The sequence below is a fragment of the Triplophysa dalaica genome, chromosome 11, assembly GCF_015846415.1.
Source record: "Triplophysa dalaica isolate WHDGS20190420 chromosome 11, ASM1584641v1, whole genome shotgun sequence".
NCBI classification, from domain to species: domain Eukaryota; kingdom Metazoa; phylum Chordata; class Actinopteri; order Cypriniformes; family Nemacheilidae; genus Triplophysa; species Triplophysa dalaica.
This window is the reverse complement of record NC_079552.1, coordinates 15147632-15162998: the sequence shown is the minus strand read 5'-3', so window position 1 is coordinate 15162998 and position 15367 is coordinate 15147632. Positions and strand designations below refer to the sequence as shown.

Here is a 15367-nt window from a genome sequence, read left to right as displayed (position 1 = left end):
AAATGTTATGGAGGACGAGATTATAAAGCAAGGGGACATGTTCTCTGCACTATTTCTTCATTTATATTACACATTGATATTATAAATTATTTATGTCACTTGAAAACATATAGTAGTATATATATATATTTTAATAACATAACATGCACTCAAACATAGCTGGACGGTTTACAGTAATGCGATTTTCAGCAGAAAATGCACACAAAAATAATTAAATACAATGTTAAAATTATTCTTTGTGCAATGTTAAGAATAACAATTGTCTTCCTTGAAATAATTGTTTGTGTTACTGAATTATGAATTAGCGCCAAGACTTGCATAAATAAAAACCTCATACAGCTACTGTACCTACACAAGGTTATTCGTTTGATCCCAGAGGACTGCACATACTGATAAAAATAAACCTTGTGTAACACAAGTTACTTTGGATAATAGCACATACATAAATATTAGTGTAGTGATGAACACAAAAAGAAAACAAGTATGTCACTGTGAAAACAGTATGCAGCCAGTATAAATAAATAAACATCTTTTAGAGTATTGACAGCAATTATACTATAGGCCAATCTTCACGAAAGACAGTGTGTCTGCCGACTATGACACGGTTCATTATCACAGGCCCCTAGCAACATAAAAACACACACACACACACACACACACAAACTCACACACTCACACACTCACAAGAAAAGATCACAGCCACTCAAATCTTCTTTCCTTCACACTCTTATCACATCAGCCGACACACAATTCTGCATCTGAAGAGAAACTTCAGCAGCTGACTTCAATGATTCCCTCCTGAAATAACTTAAGGGTAGAGATGATTTTAGAAAATGGAGGGCTGAGAAAATAAATTGATCTGTCTGAAAGCAGACACTGATGATCTTATCATACTGTTTGTTGACTACAGGAAGTAAACTTCACAATTAGCCTACATGTCTTGCTGTGTGTTCGCACCAAATGAGAATGAAGCGTTAAGTGCGAGTGATTTACATGTTAAGTCAATGCAAAGACGCGATAGGACATCCTGCTGCGTGATTTGAAACGCAAGAGTTGAAAAATCTGAACTTTGCCGAAAATTCGCGCCACGTTAACCAATCAGGAGTATGCTCTAGTAGTGACGTTTTTATGACTTAGCGAGTGGAGGTAGAAATCCGAAACAGCAATGGAGTACAAAATCATCGTTGCTGTATGTGGACCCGGAGCTGTACGATACATCTTACTTTTATCGAAACATGAATAATTGCTTGGAAAGAAGCGAGTGAGGAGGTCGGACAATCTGGTAAATTGTAAAAAACGCTCTTCACTCAATTTTAGCAATTCATATATATATATATATTAGTGGTGGGCCGTTAACGGCGTTAACGCAGTGAGACTATTATCGCGCGTTAAAAAAATTGTCGCCGTTAATCTATTCTCAAAGTTGGGTTGGGAGCTGGGTCTATACTACGCAAGCTATGATGACTTTCACCTTGATATTTTAGCGCGGATGTATACCAGCTTAACTGCACTGTACGGAGCGAGAACGAGATTTTTCAACTCGCGTGATTCGCGTCATTCGCGGAAGCAGAAGCCTCCTCATCATCTCATAACCAGGGCTTCATTCGCGCGATTCGCGCAGCAAGTAGGTCTATTGGCTCTTTGCATTAACATATAAATCACTCGCGCTTGACGCGCCATTCGCGTTTGGTCTGAACACAACATAACGTTACTGTGAAATTACCGCATCAAACGTGACGTGCTAACATGGATGCAGCTATGAAGCCGCCGGGTTTGCTTCAGGGAATATTAATTTTTAAGAAGCTTCCCAATGGAAACATCGACAAGACTAAGGTTGTTTGCACCTTGTGCAATGCGGAATTGGTTTAAAAAAAACACTTTCTCTCAACAGGTAGTGGTCTAGCTTTAGTTGAAACCAGTAACTTTGTATTGAGATCTAATGTATTATGGCTCCTGTATGACATATCGCTTGTTGCTCCCTCACTCTTTGTAAGTAGCTTTGGATAAAAGCGTCTGCTAAATGACTAAATGTAAATGTACTGTAGGAGCTCTTCCAGTCTCAAGTACCACCTAAACGCAAAGAATCCCTTAGCTAATGCGGAAGTAAACACAAGTTCATTTTCCATCCATCCATTTTCTACCGCTTATCCGAACTACCTCGGGTCACGGGGAGCCTGCGCCTATCTCAGGAGTCACAAGTTCATTTTATTGAACATAATTTAATTTTCATCACCAATTATCATAGTAGAACAGCTTTCTCAAGCAGTTTGTGATGCATTTTGGAAACAGGAGATGAGCCCCTGGTCTAATGCGCCACCTGGCTTTAGACACCCGTTCTCAAAGACTTACTTTTAGTCATTATTTGGGTAGCACACATTCTGAATGCCTTCGGCAGAATTCAAATGAGCCATTTTAATCTAGATTAATCTAGATTAATCTTGGAATTAATCTAGATTAATCTAGATTAAAAAAATTAATCTATGCCCACCACTAATATATATAGAGTCGCCTGGCAGAAGCCCCACCCATGATGTGCGTTCGACTCTGTTGTGAAGCGAATTTCAACGCGCGAATGAAGAGAATTTTACTCACGAATAAAGCAGTAAACTCAGAATGTTCAGAGGCGAATTACGCCTGAATGAGACGATTTATTTGCGCAAGTCGAGTTTGGTGGGAACGCTCTATTAGAATTGGCTTTAAATGCACTAAGTCAAGGATAGTGCAGTGAGTTAGGATACAGTCACATGATCACGAGAGCTGTTCTTCATTAATGCATCAACCGTACAACAGATGTCTCCAAAACCAGCCTGGAGGAAGCATTGTACCACAATTCATGCCATGAACTGCTTTTAATGACGCTTTCAATTGATACACATTAGAATTTGACAAATACTTTGGATACAGTGGTGGCAGAGCAAGCTGACAATTTTGATCATGTCTGCGTGCGTCTTTATAATTGAGTTTCTGCAACTATAGGCCAGAAATCATCAGCATTGCCAAAAATAATGATAGTTTTGCTGTACACAATGTCATTTACAACCCATTTTACTTTGGATATGCATCAAACAATAAGCCACAGCATTTTCATGCAAATAAAAAGTAGGGCTGGAACGATCACATGAGTAACTCCATTTATTCAAATATAAAAAATCCTTGAGGCAAAAAAGCTTGGTTAAATCCATTTAACTACAGTACACATGGAGCACTGCGATTCCCCACGGACCATTTTTACTGACGCACAGCCCGCTAAACTCTGGACATGTTATGGGAACTCAGAAGACGCTGTAGAATAAATTACAGAAAAATATACCAAGGGTATAACCGTGATGACATCCTTGTGTGTGTGTGTGAGTGCATGCGTGCGAGAGAACATTGTGCTTGGTACGTTCCTAAACACATGCGCGCCAAACAGGGGTGTACAGTGCGAGATACAACTTTAAGTATTTACCAGTGTAGCACGCATTCGATACAGTTTGGCAGGTGCATTAAACAGAGCCACTTGTTTGTGTGAAGTTTATTTCTCGTTGTACTTGTTTCTGTGTGTTGTTTATCAATGGCGCACGCTATTTTACTTGGTTTTAGTCTATTTTGCGAGTGAAACTTGTTTCCCGGCTGCATTGAGTCCATATAATTGAGTTCATTTAACTAAACAATCCTGTTATTGCCTGTTCTGAGTGAATGAACTGCACAGTCTGCGCTAAAGGATGACACGAACTTCATCTCCAGAGTTGCTCTGAGAGTTTATTTCAGAACATTTTAGTTAAGCTTTGTGAAGTGAAGCTGTCAAACACAAAAAAACAAGCGTTTTCCAACGACCTGCCAAAATAAAAGTCCTATTTATTCCATTAGTTTTAAGTGGACAAATATATTACTATTTAATAGTAAAAAATACAACATTGAAAAATTATTTTTATGTTTCTTATTTGTATTTTTGTATCATATTGCATTTTGAATGTAATATTGCAATGGAATATACTAAATGGGTTTAGTTTTCACAGATATTAATTGATGCAATTTCGTCAACAATTTTTTTTCTAATATGTAAACAAATGAGTTCTTCATTTTAAGAGACCTTTCTTATTTTATCTTGTATATTTAGTATTGCTCTTTAATAAAGAAAAAGTTCTTATAATCCAAATACTCGTTTACTAAAATAATCGATAGCTAGAGCTCTAATAAAAAGTTAAAATGACTGCAAATATTAACAGATAAACACATTTAGTAAAAATCATGTTGGTCAGATTTGAAAACAATCGTCTGAGACCTTCTCTGTCTGCATGTATTAAGTAGGTCAGAGATGCCATGCTGTGCCCTGGGCATTTTCCCGTGTTTGTTTATTTCCTGCTCTGCACACACTTTGTTCAACAGTTGTTTCAAGCAAGACGACGTTCAAACCCCCAACAACCCCCCAGCATCCAACCCAAACACGAGGTGACATGTGCTGCAGAGAATCTTAAATCCAGCTATAGGAAAAAAAACCAACAGATCCACAGGGAGAGAGTGAACATGCACAGACTGAGACATAAACCTGTGCAAGACTTTCACGGAGACGAAAGCTAAGGCTGAGACTTAATAATGGATGAACTCCAAAGCTTTTGTTCAAGGACCCTCATCCAAAATCTACATTTATCCTTAAGCTTTGACAACCTGGTACAATCTGTCTGTATGGAGGTTGATCTTTAATTATTGAGATCTTATACCATAATAATAACCACGAGTGAGATCTTCAGATTAACACATTTAAACTACATTTATGCCTCCTCTGAAGCAAATGTGAATGGTGTGTGTGCACAATTCAGCAATAAACACATCTCACATTGATAATATTTTGTAATGTTTTGTATGGAGCTTTTTCACAAGCCTTTGATGATGCATTCAACGGTCAGTTTTTATATATTTTTTAAAATGTATGTAAGTTTATAACACTTTGCTTTGTATTGTATTACCTTTGCATCAAATTACAAAAAAAGTAAACGCTAATCCAAGGGTGTTTCTTATAAGTCAATGGAAGTCACTGTAAATTTGATGTCATTCTCTCATTTGACTGCCGTTATCAGACTCTCAATTTTTTTATTTTGTTGAAAGTAGTAAAACAGTTTGACGTTGAGTTTTTCTATTCCTATTAGAGCAAATGAGGATGCAAAAATATATTCAGGGCTCTAGACAAACATTTCAGAGAGGTGGCACTGGTGGTACAAAGTTGGTGGCACCAGCCTTCCTTTGGTAGCACCAGAGTCATGGGGTGAGGTTAGGAAAAAGGATCACTAAAACCACATTCAACTGTGTTTAATACATTAATTAGAAATTAATACAAATCATTGTTAATGATTTATGTATTTGTATGGTATATGTAAACTCTCTTTCATCACGCAAATCTTCCTTAAAGCCAATTTCTTCCTTCATTTACAACTCATATAAGAGAACACATTTCCTCACATATCAGTGAGTGTTTTGGGCCCGTCCTTTGTTGTCTGATGATCATTATAAACAGAGATCTTTTTTATGCTGCTGTGCCTTTAAGAGCTAGCACACTATACTGTAACACACATTCATTTTGTTTGCCAAACTGTTTGTTCAAGAAACGGACTACCTTAAGAATTCTTGATAACATGGGAATGTTAACGTAATTTTGTGTTTAAATGGCCTTTTCAGTGTAAGAAGGCGTGAAAGAGTTTACTATTTTGTGCTCGGACTCCCTGGGCGTGCGCATATCTCATAAAACCCGCGAGACCCGAAGGCTTTTGGTGATTATTCTTCATGAAAGCTGCATTGATACATCTTTGCCTTTATCAATAGCGACCCACAACTAAATAGGATTTTACGTGATGTATAAAGTTAACATTTTATATTTTTTGCAGTTTTGTTAGAGAGCTTTATACAATAGTGTAGGGCAGTGGTTCTCAACTCTGGCCCGCGAGGTCCATTTTCCTGCAGAGTGTAGCCCCAACTCTGATAAAACACCTGATGAGGCTAATCAGTGACTTCAGGAACAGACGCGTTCAACTTAATGTAGCACTGCACAGATTGATCTGCATATCGCATTAAAGTAACGCGAGAGCGATTCAAATGCGTACCAAACAATCTGCACTTGAATTGCTCTCACGGTACTTAAATGTCATACGCTGATAGATTTGCACAGCGCGGCATTAAGTTGAACGCGTCTATTGCTAAAGACGCTGATTAGCTTGTTCAGGTGTTTTATATCAGAGTTCGGGCTAAACTCGGCAGGAAAATGGATCTCGCGGGCCAGAGTTGAGAACCACTGGTGTCGGGCTTAAAGTTTCCTGCATTAGCTTCACATGCATACAATACACGCAACACATTTTGTTATCTTTGCTGTTTTGCACAGATCTTTTGTACAAATCTATGGTACACAAAAATGACATTAATCAGTTTGGCAGTCGCACCGGCGCGACGATTAAGAAAAACTGGTCGCACTGGAAGTTAAAATAGTCAATTAATAAATAGATAATAATCAATAATGAAAATAGTTGTCAACGAATTTCATAATCGATTAGTTGGTCTGTGACGTCACTTGCGAGCTGCGCAGTTATAAATCAAGCGCGTCTTTTTCCCATTTTTCATCTATTTAGATCTGTCTCTTAGTGCAGCATGGGTTAGCCGCATAGTTTTAAGGTTTAAAGGGGAGATGTGTTTTAAATGACAAAATTAAAGATTTTATTACTTAAATACCCTGATTTGGGGGGTTATTTAGTTCAGAGGTGGGAAGTAATGAAGTACTGTTTTAAGTACACTTTTTGAGTATCAGTACTATACTTAAGTATAATTTTTTATGGATCTAATTAAACTTTTTATTCGATTAATCTTAATGTAAGTGTCACAGTGAGGATCTCTGACTAGACACTCTTATTTTGAAGTACACTCTTATTATGTCACTGATTGTGAATTGTTTCGCGTTGTACTTGTCTTCACCATGCCCTTTTTGCATTTACTTAGTAATTAATTTCTCTATGTTGATTTATGTTTTGTTAAGAACTCAAACCAGACCGGTAACCATGTTATATGTTTATTGATTTCAATTAACCACTTACATAATAATAAATTGTCATACTTACGTACAGGAACATTTTACCTCACCCAACGGACAAAACCCGGTCACCGTAATTGCCACCATTTTGAATGCCTTTTTCCCGCCAATAGTAGGCACAGTTAATTGTTGTCATGTGTGAGGGGGAGATTGGAGTTCTGTTTGATTCTTTGTTAAACGTTGTTCAACATTAATAATTAATAGTTGTTTTGTTGTCAATTTTTATATTATTCTAATTGTTTATCTCTTTGTTACTGTTAAATCTATTTTGATTTTGTCTTCTTTAGATTTCTTTATTATCTATAATTAACAAATGGTTTAATCCAAGTAGGAGGGGCTTAGCCTTTTTAAGAAGGCGCCTCAGTGTGGTAAGGGATCCTAGGCTCGTAGAGTGAGTGGTTGGAAGTTATTGCTCCGTTTTTGGGCCAATTTATTGGTATAGCCAAATGATGTTAGCAGATAACTTTGAACAGTTTATTTTATTTGTTTGTTTAGTTTTTCTTTCTTTTTTTGGATTTTCACTGTAAATACCAGTTGCAGGTATTAGATTAAAGACTGAACTTTTGACCTCATCAGCACGTCACTTCATATTTTCGCCTCCATCTGCCGGTACATTCAGAGCAGTGGTGCTGCTACTGTTGTGGCCTCATTGTGGCACCCCTGTCTCTGTTACAGTAAGAAAGGAATATATATATATATATATATATATATATATATATATATATATATATATATATATATGAAAATATATTTTTTAAGATTTTAATCATTTAAAAAGTAAACTTTTTTCCATTTCCTGAAAAACAGCAAATTTGGACAATCCGAGGTTTCAGGAGAACAGCGACAATACGAAGAAGTACTAGCAATTCCTGCCTCAGCAAACCCCACTACAAAGCTGTTATACTGTATTGTCTGCGAGTTCAGGGTTTGCCCTGTTCATTATGCTGGTCCGGCAGACAGCTTCCACAGAATGTGCCTGATAAACGATTTTGTTTACACACATTTCAGCGCTCTAAATCAAACCGACTTTTGCCGCAGGAGCCACTGCTGTTTGATTCAATCTCGAGTCGCCCCAGAACAAGCTGGAAGAAAAAGACTCAGGAAAAGACACATCACACACCCCGCCACACGGCAAGACTGTGGCAGCGAGGGCAAGGTTCAAAGGAACCGGCCAATCAGGGTTCAGAGTCGGTCACGTGACACTGCAATGTTTACAGTTGGTCTGGCGACAGCGTGAAGTGAGGACAGAGACGAGAGCGGACAAAAGCTCCGATCTCTCATGTATCAGGTGATGTCACACAGAGATAAAGGGACATTCCCACTTTTAAAAGGCTGTTTTAAAAAAAATCAGGAGAGTAAACTTATACTCCTTCAATACAATCCCAGGTGAATGACCTCGGGACGTCTTGTAAACAGAAAGCATTGAAATGAAAAAAAGAGAAAATCAGATTGAAAAGCTTAGAAAGGTTTTACTGCATCTCTAGTTACCTGGCATTAAACTGATGCTTTTTATCTGCTGCATGTGTTAACAGTGACACGGAAAAACACCTTACGGCCCTTAGCTCTTTACACAGTGGCCATACAGTAATACACCGATACTATGACCTCTGAAACTTCTCAGAAAAGTGTTTATTTACTAGAAGCATCCGACCTTGTGTTGGTAAACCACATCCTTAATCATAAAACCTTCATCTCAGTTCACCTCCAATCACAGGAAACCCTGTTTGTGGGTTCTTCTTGGTGTGTCTCACCCTCACCACTTGTACAGATTTGCAATTTCATCTGCCACTACTTTATAAATTTTTAATTGAACATAACCCAGGGATCAACTGCAGGAAATGCTATTAAACAAACCATAAATATTTCAAACCATCACAAGCTTTTACAATCATATTGTGAATCCAAGTACCAAACGAATTCATCTGAATCTTTCTGACTGGAAATTGCCCTGCTCTTATATTCCACCACATTTAAAGGAACAGTTCACCCAAAAAATGACAATTCTGTCATCAAGTTGCTCCAAATCTGTATAAATATCTTTGTTCTGATGAACACAGATAAAGATATTTAGACAAATGCTTAGACCGAACAGTTTTGGGACCCTATTGACTTTCTTAGTAGAGAAATCTGCTTTATAAATGTTGAAGAAAAAATAAGATATTTTGAAGAATCTAGCACAGCAAACAGTTCTGGGGACTTTTGACTACCATTATATTTTTTCCAACTTTGGTGGTCAATGGTGACCAAAAGCTGTTTGTAGTGTAGATCTTCTTATTTGACTAACCAATAACAGTATGTCTGTCTGTCTGCCAAAAAAAAAACTTTGTTCTTTCAGTCCTTACTCCAGCTCTAATCCTCCTAGTAGCATCGCCTAATCAACTAACGGTACTGTTTAGTGTTTTGACAAAAATGTTTATATGCTCTCCTATTTGTAAGTTGCGTTGGATAAAAGCTCCTGCCAAATTTCACGTCAAAAACCATTCGGGAAACCCGAGCCGCTCTCCTTTCTACATTTTTATCCGCAGCTCTATCCAATTCTAAATCCGCAGCAGAAACAACTTAAAATACTCCTTTATATGTGTAAGGCATCATTTAAAAATTGTAAAAGGTCTACTTTATACGTGCATGCTTAAAATAACAATAAAATGTTGTGGTTTTGTAAAATAAAGAAAACATACAGGATGTGATTTCTCTATTTCCTACGCCTCTATCTCCGTGAACATTGTTCTGAAACGCATCACAACAAAAGACTAAAACTCTGCATCACATGAAAACATGAAACATATGTCTACAGAAAGCTGGAGGGTCTACTTTTAAATAACACATTCATATCGTAAAGATATATTCTCAGATTATGTAATATCCATGAAAGTAAAGACCGGTATATTTTCTCCTGTGTCAGCTCATTATCTCTAATGTGATCACGTGTTTTACTGTCTTTGTTTTGCATGGGCAATGTTAGCATCCGTGTTTATTGACATTATTTATTAATAATACTATGCAAATTTGTCCTAACATTTATTTAAATTGTTCCATTAGGAATGTAGTTGCATCACTGAATCTGTGTGCGTTTTCAGGTAAAATACAGGACACATGCCAGGCATATGATCTTCACCAGTGTCTTCAGTTGCTGAGAAAAAGCTTCCAAAATTGAACCAAAGATGTGTATCTGTGTGCTCAAAGTGTGCTTATGTTGATTTTAGTGTGCAATAACACATGTATTATTTAAGTCTAAATGCATGGCTAGCCGTGGATCAGGGCTGTATGATTAATCATGACCCTAACCCATTCAAATCGTGATAAAATGGAACTGGTTATCGCAATTGTGAAACCGCAAAGGGTGATATTGTTCATTTTCAAAAGGGCTTTTAATGAGATATCAGCAGATCACGCAACGGGTGTACTTTTAGAAAATATGCACACATTCAGGAATTGATAAGAGGAATTCAATTTTTTATCTCAAGGATCCGATTTCTAGCCTTTCGTTTGCGATTCCAAATTGGAACTGATTTTTGATTCCCAACCCTACTCAGGAGACAGGAAGTGGAGCAAACATTGGATTCCGACGTGCCTTGATGCCTTTCAACCTTGAAATAATGGTTTTAGAGCTTTCGGTCGCATTCCTGGTTATACGTGTGATAATTCGTTTATGTAACATTGGAGTTTCTGCACGAGAGCGCCCTCTGGCTTTCGGATATAGCTGCATTTATCTGTACCTCACTGACAGGCCAACCGCGAAACCCGTGCGTTTTCCTTTCGATTAATCGTGCAGCCCTACCGTGGATTACCCTTTACTTCTCACATTCTTTGTGCTAACTGCTTCAGAACATTCCACCTTGACAGTATATTAAGGTCGGGTCTTTATCTCCTCAGGTGCCAAACACATCAATATTCATGGTCAATGACACTCCCCCGCATATGGCCTTTCCACAGCATAAAGTGTCTCCCAAAAGGTAAATCACTATATTGTTTATCTGAATGAGTGAGCAGAAGGGTTTTTACATGTTTTTGTAGCACACTCTCCAGCTTACGAGGCCCAGTGCTCAAAAGTGATGGGTACATATTAGGGATGCAACAATACAGCTCATCTGCGGTTCAATACGAACCTCAGTTTTTCAGCCACGGTTTTCGGTTTGGTTCTGATGGCTTGGCACATTAAAGTGTTTTTTTTCATTGTTCTATGCTTATGTGACAGGAACAGTAAAAAGTTTTTTTCTGAAATTCTCTTTATTTAACTATTTAACTTCATTTAATTTGGTTTACTGTTCATCATAATACCAGTAAAATAAGATTCTTGAAGAAGTTTTGCACATAAGAGTTTTTTAAATAACGTAATGCAAAACTTCAATTGCTGTAATAGAAATAAAAGTGCGGTGCAGGTAACACGGGAAACACTTGTTTGCGGTCAATGAGAAAGGCCAAAAATAAAATATTAACAAGGTGGGCCACTATAATTGCAATAAATTGGAAGAAATGCAATGCTAAATAGCTGCCTGAAGGCACTCTTGCTGTAACGTAAATAGCTATCCGAAAGGCTGCGGAGTGGCATGACTGTCATTAAACAGACTTTGGCATGGTGCTGTAGACGCTCTTTCTGCATGTGCTGTGGGCAATGCGAGCGTGCTGCTTTCATATGCAGTGTAAAAATACAGTCTTGATGTGCCAAATTCGGAGATTATCACTTTAGTACAACGGGCGTACAATAAAGCAAGACTGCATCCCTCAACAGCACATTGCTTCTCGTGTTGCAGGCAGCCTCGCCTTTAGATACAGACAAACACGGACGGAGCCACTTCAGAGTGTAATTGAGCGCACAAAAATAATTTAAAGGCAAAACTGGATAACCGCAATTCACTTACACCTATTGAACCGTGGAGGTTGTACCGAACGGTTCAATATCAGTGTTTCCCCTACCATTATATAAGGGGGGCGCCCCACCCTCCTGACTGCTCGCCCCGCCACCCTTGGACGTCAAGTAAATTTGATTTGATTTTCTTTATAGCGCCAGATTACAATTTGTTATTTTAATAAACAAACTAAATAACCCTTAAGTAATATGTTATTTATCTTATTTCCACGATGGCATGTCTTTTCTGTCTGTGTTTGCGCATTTACAATTATCCCAATGAGTGCGCACACGCGCTCACTCACACACAAACAAACATTAGCGGACAGAGAGCGCGCGGCGGGAAATATGTCGCTTCAATCAGATGAAAACCAAATGAAAATATTTGCGTTTTTTAAGCGCTCACAGGGAACTGAAGATGGCAAAACTCACTCCACTGCGAGTAGCAGCCGGAGTAGCTCTCCTGCTCCAAGTCTATGTGTTAAGCATCCTGCCCCTGACAAGCATCAAAAGTCCATTAATCACCGGATGGCGGTTAAAATGTATATTAATGAATTACATGCCGCTTACTATTTACATATGTGTGTTTAAAATGTTTTTAGTCAGGACATTGTAAATCTGCTGATTAAATAAGACAAGAGATATTTAATACGCTATGCAGATGGCTCCGTGTTGTATGGGAATGTCACGTGATGACGTTCAGAAAAGCGCACGTGATGACGTTCAGAACAGCGTCCGCGTCTGACAGGATTATTCTCCAATAAATGCATCATAGAAATTAAACCGTCTCACAAAAAAGCCCATTTAAAATTAGTTTATCATATAAAGGTATTAACTAACATTAACGAACAATGAATGAGCAATATATTTGTTAGTATTTATAAATCTTTTTAGTTCTTTACTTTTTTAAGCTCTGGCCCATTAATATTAACAAATACTTCTATACATTTAACAAAGGTTATTTGCCAAAGTCAATTTTAAAAAGATTTAAATACATTTATATGTAACATTTTTTAAATTTTACAAAGCATTACCCTCCCAGACAATCAATGTATGTGACTAGATAGATAGATAGATAGATAGATAGATAGATAGATAGATAGATAGATAGATAGATAGATAGATAGATAGATAGATAGATAGATAGATAGATAGATAGATAGATAGATAGATAGATAGCACATAAAGAATGAAAAGGAAATGATTTCTCGTCAATTTTCCCCAACCCCCCCCCAAGCTGTAAACCTAGGGGAAACACTGAATATTATATTGAGTATTGCGGCACCCCTAGTACATATGTTTAGTATGTGTTTTTTGGCCTTATTTCAGACTTTAAAATGTTTTGTTTGGTTTTGTCGACCGCGAATAAAACGTATTTTCTCAAAAACACAAGCATGTATGTGACTTTAGCCATTTACATGTTTTTAAACTACTGAAAAAACGCCCAAATGTCAGAGTATGTTAAAAGTTCTCGAGGGTCTCAAAACCCCTAAGACCCCAGAGGGTTAAGCAGCTTCACATCAGTTTGGATCGGGGCCGGGTATGCCGGTTCATCAAACAGTGGATAATGAGTGTTTGGAATACTTGGTTGGTCACTAGTACTACAGAAGTTATAAAAAGACAGCATAAAGCAAACGAAAGAGATTAACACATTATTAACACAGAGATTTAACACACCCATTGTGCCCTCCTAGAACTACCAGAGCTTGCATTTACAGCACAACCCGTCAGTCCTTCAAAACTGCAACTTTGCTGCGTGTTCAGATATGCCCCAGTGCCATTGTGCATTTCACAAGTCAATGTAAATGAACAGGGTCACTCATCTCAAAGTCTGATCATGCAGCACAACACATGAAGAGTGACACATTCAGTGAAAGCATGCATTTTCTTCTAATGTAAAATTACAGGCCCAAAAATAAACATCCTCTTGTGTACTCCGACAGGTCCATAATTCAGCTTCACTCTAAAATAGTATATCCCTAAGGGACACGTGGCCGCTTTTCAATTTTACATTACAGAAGCTACCTGGTCAGCTCCGAGCTTTACAGTAGGGCTATAAATGAATGATTTCAAAATAAAGTTACAAATAGTAGAAGTTTAATGTTGAATCAGATAGAAGAGAGGAATGTTGGGATATGTGTATACATGTGGTGATCAAACTAATTGGAATTGTTATCAAAATAACTTTTGAAAGAATTAGATTTGTTTTAAGGTACTGTATGTTGTTGACTTTAAGACATTCTAGTGAAGCTGTTGTAGTTGAAGTTTTTAACTATATTTTAGTATTTCTAAACAAAAACATTATTTATTTATACATCACATTATCTAGCAAGTTATCACATCTTGGATTTAAGACACATTTTTCTGGCACCAGAACCTTTTAACGGACAGGCTCGTATAAAATCTATCATAATCCATTAATACCCGTCACTATGGTGCAAGGTGACGTTACGTGGTAATTAGCATCTTTGAGATGTCATCACGCTGTACTTGCGTTTAATCTCGGAATTGACTGTGTTTTAGTACAATTCAATGTTTCTTTTGTCAGACATAAAATAATAATTACAGACTAATGTTTATATTCATATGTCTACGGTTGAAAAAAAACAGCATATGCTGGGTTAGGTATGTTTTGATGCTGGTTTAAGCTGGTCATTTGCTGGTCCTTACCTGGTTGAAGTTGGTCATGTGCTGGTTCCTCACCATCCTAAACCAGCTCATGACCATCTTAAACCAGGTTTAACCAGCACATGACCAACTAAAACCAGCTTAGGGCCAGCACACGACCAGTTTAAACCAGGGAGTAACAATGACAGGTCCTTGTAAATGGTGTTTTGTAGGGATGCAACAATCCTCATCTAATATTGAACTGTTCGGTATGACATCTAAGGTTCAATACGTGTAAGTGAATTGTGGTTTTCCGTTTGATTATTTCTGTGCACTCAATTACACTCTGAACTGTCTGTTCGTGTTTGTCTGTATCTAACGGCATGTGGTGGTCGGATGAAGCGAAGCTGCCTGCAACACAAGAAGCAATGTGCAGTTGAGAGACGTGGGCTGGCTTTATTGTACGGCCGTTGTACTAAAGTGGTCATCTCCGAATTTGGCACGTAAAGAATGTCTTTTTAGACTCCATACGATAGCAGCACATCGCGTTGATCTCAGTACATGCAGAAAGATCGTCTACATTACCAGGCCAAAGTCTGTTTAATGACAGTCATGCCACTCGGCGGTCTTTCAGACAGCTATTAATGTCATGTTCAGGTTTTTAGCATTCCATTTCTTCCAATGTATTGCAATCGCAGTGGCGCACCTTGCAAATATATTATCTTTGGCATTTCACATTGACAGCTAGTGTTTGCAGTATTACGCACAGTTTACTTCCATTACAGTAATCGCAAGTTTTGCATAACGTTATTTTAAATACTCGTATGTGCAAAACCTTTTCAAGAAGCTTTTTTTTACTGGCATGT

General features: G+C 37.7%; 1 protein-coding gene across 2 annotated transcripts in view; it reads right to left on the bottom strand.

The window, feature by feature from the left end:
* The window catches only part of dlg5a (discs, large homolog 5a (Drosophila)), a 59937-nt gene that overhangs the window by 34969 nt on the left and 9601 nt on the right, over positions 1–15367 (bottom strand). The window lies entirely within an intron of this gene.